We start from the raw sequence: 10056 nt of genomic DNA on the forward strand, positions 1-10056 counted from the left end.
TATGATTGAGAAGACATGAGTTATTTGTGTTTTTTAAAAATCTATTTAATGATTAGAGAGTTCGGTCCACACTCCGCACCAGTAGGTGGCGGTAATGCAACATGACGTCGTTTGCCAACCGCCAATAAACCTCAAAGAAGAATCAGCAGGAAAAAGTTGAAGTAGAAGAAGAAGAAGAAGCGAGCGGAGATCAGGAGCAGAACATCAGAGTCCATGAGAGAGAAGGAGCAGGAGGAGCAGGAGGAACAGTAGAGGAGCGGAATGGAGGAGGACAAGCAGAACCCGGAGCACCGGAGCAACAAGGTCCGGAGAAGACAAGCAGCAGGCTCGTCCTCTGATAGCAGCGATGTTGAGGTGAGTGTTGATGACGTCATGGATAAAAAGGGCTTGACAGCAGCCACACTGAAGACACGAGGAAGAGTCTCGAGGCTCCGTGGATCATCCGCTCATTCTCTGGTTCCACATCACATCTGGAGAAAGGAAATGTAACAAAGCAAAAAGGTTTTTATGTCTCCGTGTTTCCTGTTTTCATCTTTAACTCACTCAGAGTAAAGAAACACTTGAGACGGTCTGTGTTGCAGGGTATTTTCCCGCGCAGTGCGTCGCGTGTTCTCGCGAGAGCTCGCAGAAGAAACAATAGGCTCGTTGGAGATTTCAAGAAAATGAACAGCAGCAAGGATGAAATGAAAATGTAAGAGACTTAAACATGACTTCATACAGGTCTTTAAGGGACTGATTATTTTTAGATCATATCTTAATGGACGATAAATAATTCTTCAGTTCATTTTAAAGCAAAATATGGAGGCTTTACAGTTTTTCCATTTGCAATGGTGTATATGATATTTAGCCATGATAAAAATAAATGCTCAATAGTTTCGGGTTGTCTTGAACAAAATACACATAAGGATTTACTTGAAAATGAAATCTTTGTGGTAAAGTTTCAGCAGCTGGATAAACATTGTTTACAATTCTAAAGTGAACGTCTTTTACTTTTGATGAAATTGGCCATTTAAGATAATGGAAACATTTATTAATTAAAATGTTCCCGTTATGGATTATTCTTACTTTTGAAAATCAGAAAACAATTTGCATTTCAAAACATTAGCAATGACTTTGTTATTACATTTCTTATCACCAACATACACTTCACCAATCTTTATTTCAGGCAACTTAATAACCACATGTGAATATGTAAGAGTGCTTTGTGTCATGTGTTTCAAAGGAAGCGGAATGACTTTACAAATTGGACTGAACTCTCTGACGGAGCATTTTAAATGAAACTTTTCTACAAATGAATCACATTGAATAAAATGGCCATGTTCATCCATCAAGTCAACAACATATAACACTTTTTTCTCATACCATTCTTTTTTAAACAAGGTTTTCTTACTAATTGTAATGGTTCTATTATTCCACAAGGTGGAGCCATGTGGTGTGAAATTATGGGTCTATATCATTTTCCAGTAGTGCAGTACCTGTTTATGGAAATCTGACAACTTAATAGGCAGTTTTGAAATCTCCAAATCACATTTCAACTATGTTGAAGTCTCCACCCATTATCACTTGATCTGAAGTGTAGGTTATTTTCCAATCATTCACAAGTTTACCTAGTTCTGCAAACATGTCCCTGTCCGCAGCGTTATTATTCTCACCATAAATACACACTAAAATGTAACGTTTGTCATTTATCTCTACTACTACCATTAACCAATGACGTTATGTATCTGTTTTATTGTCAATTATCATGCCTGGAAACCTGTTAAATAATACCATTACTCCAGCTGAATGAGAAGTTCCATGTGCAGAAAAAGCAGAATCGCCCCACTGACCTTTCCAAAACTTTTCATCAGTCATAACAGAATGAGTCTCTCCTCCCCCAGGATATTCTGTGCATTATAGTGAGTTTATTTTACTGCATTTTGAAGTGTTGTGCACCAGTTTATGGTGGAAATGTCTTTATGTAAAGAAAAACAGATGTGTCATATGGTGACGTAGGCGGCAATTTGGCCATGTGTGCTGTAAGGTTGCAGCAATGTACCACTTTCAAGGTCTACTGTGATATGGAAGTTGACAGTTATCATAGCGTGTACATTTGCTTATCTGAGATATTGAAAAAATTAGGGATGCACCGATAGGGATTTTTCTTAACCCATACTGATAACTGATAAATTCACATTTTGTCTATAACTTGTAGTTAATGTTCACATGAGGGTCAGAAAGGCTGATTTAATATTTCACAGCTCTGACCGAAGCAAATCAACCTGACTTCGACACATTTTAATCATTATTAAATGTAACGTTGACCTTAAGACAGAGGATGATGATGATGATAATGATGAAGCCCAGTGTTACTGTGTAATTCTCTGTATAAACTACACTGCAGAGTGGAGTCTCTACTAACAGACAAACACTGACAGCTGATGAACATCAACATCAGCAGCTCCGCCTTACATCTGCTGGATCACATGTTTATATCGTCACGCCCAGGCGCCGTCTCAACATCCCATCATACACCAGCCTACAGCTACTGTTGCTTCACCTCACACATTAACACTCAGCTCAGACACACACACGCAGTCAGAGAGGTAACGATACAAATAATGTCTAACTGTAGCACCACATGGCGAGTGGTTATTAATACGTTTAACTACAGAGGCGAGCCTTTTAAAAGCGCGGTGTTGGATGTTAGCCGCTGCTGCTAATTAGCTCGTGCTAACACTCTGGAGACAGTCCTTCAGTGCTGTGGCTATAAAGCGGGATATATAACCTGTTCACCGGTTCCAGGGAGTTTGTTGATCTGGGGGTTGTCGGGTGGTCAGACATCAGACCCTCAGTGTAATCCTGTTGTCTTCCTCTGAAACTGTGAAAGACGTCCACACTGTGACGTGTTTTACCCTCTAGACAGCGTGCTACAGTTGTTGTTGTTCTTCTCTGTGTTTGTTGGCGGCTCGCAAAGCAAGTTTAAAGGTACGTGTAGCGCCACCCACTGTGTCGGGTTTGTAGATGCTGCCCTTGTTAAGTCAATGAAAGCAGTCTGGTCTGATTTATGACAACTGGTTTATGTGGGTTATGAAAAGTAACTGATAAATATTTAAAGGAAATGAGAAAAGACTTTGGTGTGGCGGTTAGCCTGTACAGTCATGGGGGAGACATGAGCACAAGTCAAGAATCTCAGGTCCAACGCAAAACCACTAAACCACTAAATTATGGAGAGAAGTATCAGTGAGAGTCGCATTGATAAGTAGTATTGGTATCAATTCCTATCAAAAAGTCAAAACCTAAATAAAAACTATTCTGTAAGTTATTTATCATAACATTTGTTGGTGGTAATGCATTAGTCAGACATTGTGGGTTATGTTTGGCAGACATGCTTTAAAAGTTATTTATGGTTTTAGTTGGCTCGCTGCACCGTGACAACTCATTAACTCTTTTCTGTTTGTTGCTATAGGAACAGAGAGGAAGAGAGGAACTTCAGTGTCTCCACCGTGACAAATCCTTCACAACATCTGGATCTTTAAAAATTCATCAAAGAGTTCAAACTGGAGAGAAACCATACAGCTGTGACCAATGTGAGAAAACATTTTTGTGCTGCAGTGCCCTCAAAGCCCATCAATGCATTCACATTGAAGGGGAACTGTCCAGTTTTTTCCAAAGTGGGAAGGATTTCACAGAGCCAGGGAGCTCAAAAAAACAAGACATTGACACAGCAGAGAAACTGTTTAGCTGTGACAAATGTGAGAAAGCTTTCACCACTCTATGTAGCTTCAAAAGTCACCACTGTGTTCACACTGCAGAGAAGTCGCACTGCTGTAACCAATGTGGGAAAGCTTTCACATTCTCAGGTAACTTGAAAGCCCATCAGTGCATTCACACAGGAGAGAAACCATACGGGTGCGACCAATGTGGGAAAAGGTTTTCTGGAATAGGAACCTTAATATCTCATAAACGTATTCACACTGGTATGAAACCATACAGCTGTGATCAATGTGGCAAAGCTTTCACACGATCAGGATGCTTGAAAACCCATCAATGCAGTCACACAGGAGAGAAACCATACGGGTGTGACCAATGTGGGAAAAGGTTTTCTCAAATAGGAAACTTAATATTTCATAAACATATTCACACTGGCGAGACACCATACAGGTGTGATCTATGTGGCAAAGCTTTCACACGACCAGGATACTTGAAAGCCCATCAACACATTCATACAGGAAAGAAACCGTACAGCTGTGATCTATGTGGCAAAGCCTTTGCACGGTCAGAGGACTTAAAAAACCACCAATGCATTCACACAGGAGAGAAACCGTACAGCTGTGATCAATGTGGCAAAGCCTTTGCACGTTCAGGGGCCTTAAAAAAACACCAATGTATTCACACAGGAGAGAAACCCTACAGCTGTGATCAGTGTGGCAAAGCCTTTACACAGTCAGGGACCTTAACAGACCACCAACGTATTCACACGGGAGAGAAACCGTACTGGTGTGACCAATGTGGAAGATTGTTTGCCCGGTGCAGTACTTTGAGAACCCACCAATGCCGGCATGCAGGAGAGAATCTGTACAGCTGTGACTAGTGTGAGAAAGCTTTTATTTGAACGGTATGACTTAACTTCTGTCTCTGTACCTCCAACAAGAGTCAACAAGAAGAAGAGCTCCACCCTGTTGAGCCTCCGTCTTAATACAGGTGCAGCTCAGGAAGAAAAACTCAGCTGTCTTCTACATGTGGACAAACACAGGACACATGCAAGGATAAAACTGGATAAGACATCAAACATGTTACACATGATAACATACATCATATTAATCTGGGCCAGTATTCACAAAGATTCTCAGAGTCCTCTCAGAGAGCTCCTAACTTAGCCTAAAAAAATCCTAGCAAGGAATCTTAGCTTGAGAGTGATTTAGGAAGTTTCTGAAAGCAACTCTGAGCAAGGAGGGGACAGAAACTTTTATCTTAGTGAGGAGGTGTGGTTGACCCCGTTGCTAGGTATGACGCAGTCTTCTAAAAGCTGTGATTGGTTGTTACAAAAAGAAAAAAAAGAAAAACAAATGCGCTCCTAGTAACGAAATGGACAGTGAAATCAACCGATCATAGAACTTCGACTGTATTAAGAAATGCGTAATCGTCAGAATAATTTTATGTCATGATGATGAAACTCAGCAAAATTAAATTAATTGTTACACAGCTTCAAAATGTTTGAACGTACCTCATTCACATGCCGATTATTATATTGATTTGCTTATTGTTATGTTTACTCGCCATGCTGGTAATTTTACTACTTAATCTATGTGATATTAATGGTGGACACAGACTCAGCTGTCAGCAGTTACTGTGATTGCTGGCCTCCTTGTAAAAAGCGTTTTGATTTGGCAGAATGACCAAAACTACGGATGAAATGGAGAAAAAAAAACGAGAAAGCCGAACTGGACAGAAGAGCAGTGCCTGCTGTTGGCACAGCTCGTGGAGGAGAACAATGGAGTTTTAAGAGGGAAATTCGGTCCCGGGATCACGGCACAAGGGAAGAGGCAGACTTGGGAGCGCATTGCCCGACAAATCAAGCGTCGTTCCCTCTCCTTTTACACACAAGCGATGAGTGTGAGAAGCGCTGGTATGTGCTGCAATCCAAAGCAGGCGTTATTGCGTTACTACGCTGGGTGGGAAAAGTAAGCTCATCCCTGATGAGGTCAACCACAAACATTCTCCCTGCACGATCGAGCCGGTAGCGTCTTATTAAATCACTGTCATTCAATATACGGAGAATATCTCTCCTTCCTCTCTGTCCGCAATCTTCTCTGTTTGAGACACTCTTAGGCTTCTTAAAAGTCCTCCTCCCTCCTCTTAACAGTTTTTCACCTTAGGAGCTCTCTTAAGGCCTAAGATGCTTTGTGAATAACTTTTATCTTACCAAGGGAAAATTCTAAGAAAAATCTTAGAATTTGAGGAATTCGAAGATTTTTTTAGAATGACGTCACTAAGAGCTACTTTTAGTCTTAGGATTCTCTGTGAATACGGGCCCTGGTATTTAAGTTGTTGATGATGCTCAGAGCTCATAAGACGGTGTGATGGTATGACCTACATGAAGTGCACTATGGGCATTCCACAAGGATCAGTTTTAGGTCCTCTATTATTTAGTCTTTATATTGATGATCTCGCTGAAGAGTGTGCTGATGTAGACCTACAGATGTATGCAGATGACACTTGTATATGTACATGCTAAAACAGCTGACTTAGCAGCTGTCCAGTTAACAACTGTGCTGGAAAGGATCACTCTTTGGCTTGATCAATCATGTCTGAGTTTAAATGTAGATAAGACAAAATGTGTTTTTTTCTAAAACCATGGTACAACCTCCTAATGTTGGTATTCTAATTAAAGGCAAACAAATTGACATAGTTACTGATTTTAAATATCTTGGCGTGATTCTGGATTCAAATTTGAACTTTAAGAAACATGTTTAAAAAAATGGTTAAATCCATAAAATACAACCTAGTAAATTTCAGACATATCAGAAACTGTCTTTCTTTGGATGGAGCCAAGACATTTATGCATGCCATGATTCTGTCTCGTATGTCTTACTGTATCACCTGCTGGGGGCAGGCTGGTGATTCCACTCTAAGACCTCTCGAGTCCTTATACAAACAAACTTTAAAAACTCTGGACAAAAAGCCAATGCGTCACCATCACTGTAGGATACTGGAAAAATATAAGTTATTGTGCTTTGAGAATTTTAGGTTATTTTCCAATTTGTGTGTGATTTATAAAATTTTAAATGGTTTGGCCCCCCTCCACTATGTGACTTTGTGCATACTCGCCTGTTAAATTCTATCAGATCCTCCAGAATATCCTCCATACAAGACTGTGCCATACCATTTCGCTGCTCTGTAACTGGGCAATCAGCTTTTTCTGTAAAGGCCACAAACCAGTGGAACACCCTGCCTGATGTTGTGAAGAGCTGCAACTCTGTAATCACTGACTTAGTCTTCAGAACCGTGTGTGTGTGTGTGTGTGTGTGTGTGTGTGTGTGTGTGTGTGTGTGTGTGTGTGTGTGTGTGTGAAGCTATAATCTGGTACTGTGCATCAAATGGTGACATTTATGTTTGAGCTGTACCTTGTCCCTTTTAAATAAATAAAATTTTTTTAAAAAAAAGAAAGAAATCCACCAACGTGTTCACACCAGAGAGAACCCGTCGTGATGTGACCAATGTTGGTAGTGACATTAAAGCCCACAAATTTGTTTACCCTGCATTGTTTTGGACATTTTCAGGGCCAGGCAAACATCTTCCTACTGCTTCCTCCCCATGCCCTGATAGCTGTGTTGATATCTTACTTTTGTCTTTGATTATTTTTATCTTTTTAATTTCAATTGTAACCCTATGTTGGACCACCAGATTCCTCCCTGTAGGACTCCCATGTGTGAGAGCTGATGTAGAGGCAGATAATGTATTGTTCTATATCAAATGTGAAAATAATGTCCGTTGCAAAAGGTCTTAGAAACAGTTGACCAGATGTCAGATTTCGCAATAGGAAGGAATCCTTATAAGAAGTTGTTTTTGAATACTGTCGAGTTGTTGTACTTTGGAGTCACTGGGAAGGACTCCTTTTAGGAGTTGTTTTTGTAATGCTGAGTAATTCTTGTACGATCACAACCAACCTTCTACAACCAACAGAGATATGTCAACTACACATTTGAAGTTCTTAAGCAATTAGGTCAGCAACTGCATGAAACCAGTGCCATGGCGTGGTAGAATAGGCAAGCTTTAAATTGGATTTTAGCAGAAAAGGTACGTAAAATGTTCGGGACGCTCTGTTGTATGTTTATTTCGAATAACACTTTGCCTGATGGAACATTTTCTGTTGCTATGAGTAAGCTTGAAGCCTTAAAATCTGAAATGACTGAAAATGCTGGTAAGAGCAAAAGAATCAAGTGGGATGGGTTAGAGGAAATTTTTGGAAAATGGGGAGCTGTTTTGGCTAAAACAGGGATAATTGTACTGATGGTACTAATTCTGTTTTCCTTTTTGACATGTTGCATCGTGGCTATCCTGAAGAAATGGTGTGAGAGAGCGATGGAGTAGGTAGATAGAGTAGAATGAATTCCATAAAACTTTTTTTTATTATTATGTTTTTAAAGGCGACAGTAGAATGCTTTTTAAACTCCGCTCCATTTCCATTTCGTTTGCCTGTAGCATGCGTATGTGAAATGTTTATGTTTATGTCTGTCCGTTTATTTCGGTTATCAATTTTACACAACTCAAAATCTACACAGTTGAAAACATAAATACTGTAGATACATTTGTCATTATCAAGATTATTCCATAGATTGACCACTGATACAGTTGTACATCTTTGTATAGTGTTTGTTCTGATTTTTGTCTTTGTAAACACGCATGTCCCTCTGAGGTTGTAATGACTTTGTCTTTTCCTGAACATCTTCTGAATACAGTCAGGGAGCATGTGATTATTGATTTTATACATAAGCTGTGCGGTTTTAAAATCGACCAGTTCTTCGAATTTTAACTCGTGTTTTTATGTATAGTTGGTTGGTTGGTTGGGGGTAGGACTAGAAAAGTTTCTTGTAACTTCTTCCTATCCCTTCTGGACATGATGTTTGGGAGATAAATTGAATATAGGCAGATGTACTGTTTTCCAAACTGATAAGGCTTTGTTGCCTGTTGATTACAGGTTTGTTTGTTTTTTTGGTTGTTGTTGTTTTTATTTGTGTGTAGGCTTTATTCCTTATTCTGCCTTGATTTTGTTTTAACATGTTCAATAAAAATTGATTGATTGATTGGTTCATTATAATCTGCTTTATTCATTATCCTTATTGCTCTTTTTTGAAGTAAGAAGATTGGGTTTGTGATTGTTTGATATGTGTGCCCCCAAACTTCAACACAGTAAGTTATATATGGTTTGATGAGAGAGGATATTTTTGCATTAGTTAAGTTTACAGGAAACAACACAAATGTTATTAATATACAAAATAAAAAGCTTAGGGCCCAGTACAGAGCCTTGTGGAACCCCACATGTAACCCTCTGCAATGCAGACATTCATGTTAATTTGGACATATTGATGTCTATCATCCAGATAATTTTTAATCCATGAATTTGCAACCCCCCTGATACCGTATCTGTCTAGTTTCTTTAATAATAATGTATGATCAATGGTATCGAAAGCCTTCTTTAAATCTATAAATATCCCAACTGTATATTCTTTGTTCTCAGTATTTGTGGATATATTATCAATAAGTTCCATAACTGCCATCATAGTTGAACGATTAGATCTAAAACCATATTGCTGGTCACACAAAAGGTGTTGCTTTTCTATGAAATCCTCCAGTCTGTGTGCAAAGAGTGTTTCGAGTATTTTGGAGAACTGAGGAAGCAGAGATATTGGTCGGTAGTTACAAAAGTTGTGCTTATTGCCATTTATGAAAATGGGAATGACCTTTGCCGATTTCATTTTATTAGGAAATATACCAGTTTGAAATGATTGATCAGAAATATGGGTAAGTGGTTTGGCAATAGATTCTATAATGTTTTTAATTAGGCTCATATCAATATCAATGTAGTCAGTGGACTTTTCATTCTTAAATTTATTTACTATGTCAATCAATTCCCTCTCCTCAACTTTTGTCAAAAATATAGTGTTTTGGTTAATATCAATAATTTTTTCACTAACATCATCTTTAATTATTGGGTCAACAATTTGTTTTGGCAGGTTGCGGCCAACATTTATGAAATAATCATTGAATCCATTGAGAATCTCCTTGAGTCTTGTTGATTATTTCCAACAAAATAATTTGGATAATAGGAATTTTTTGTGTTTTTATTAATTATATTATTTAATGCTTTCCATGTCCCTTGTATATTACTTTTGTTTTGTTCCAGTAATTTACTGTAGTAATCCTTTTTATTACATCTCATTATACCACCCAATTTATTCTTATATTTTTTATATTTAATTTCTGCTTCCTTAGTTCGGTATTATAAAAAACTGCTTATGCGTAATGACGCGAGGCAATACATGGTATCGGATTGGTCATAGGCTGTACTCGCCG

Source organism: Epinephelus fuscoguttatus, linkage group LG23, assembly GCF_011397635.1.
Source record: "Epinephelus fuscoguttatus linkage group LG23, E.fuscoguttatus.final_Chr_v1".
NCBI lineage: Eukaryota > Metazoa > Chordata > Actinopteri > Perciformes > Serranidae > Epinephelus > Epinephelus fuscoguttatus.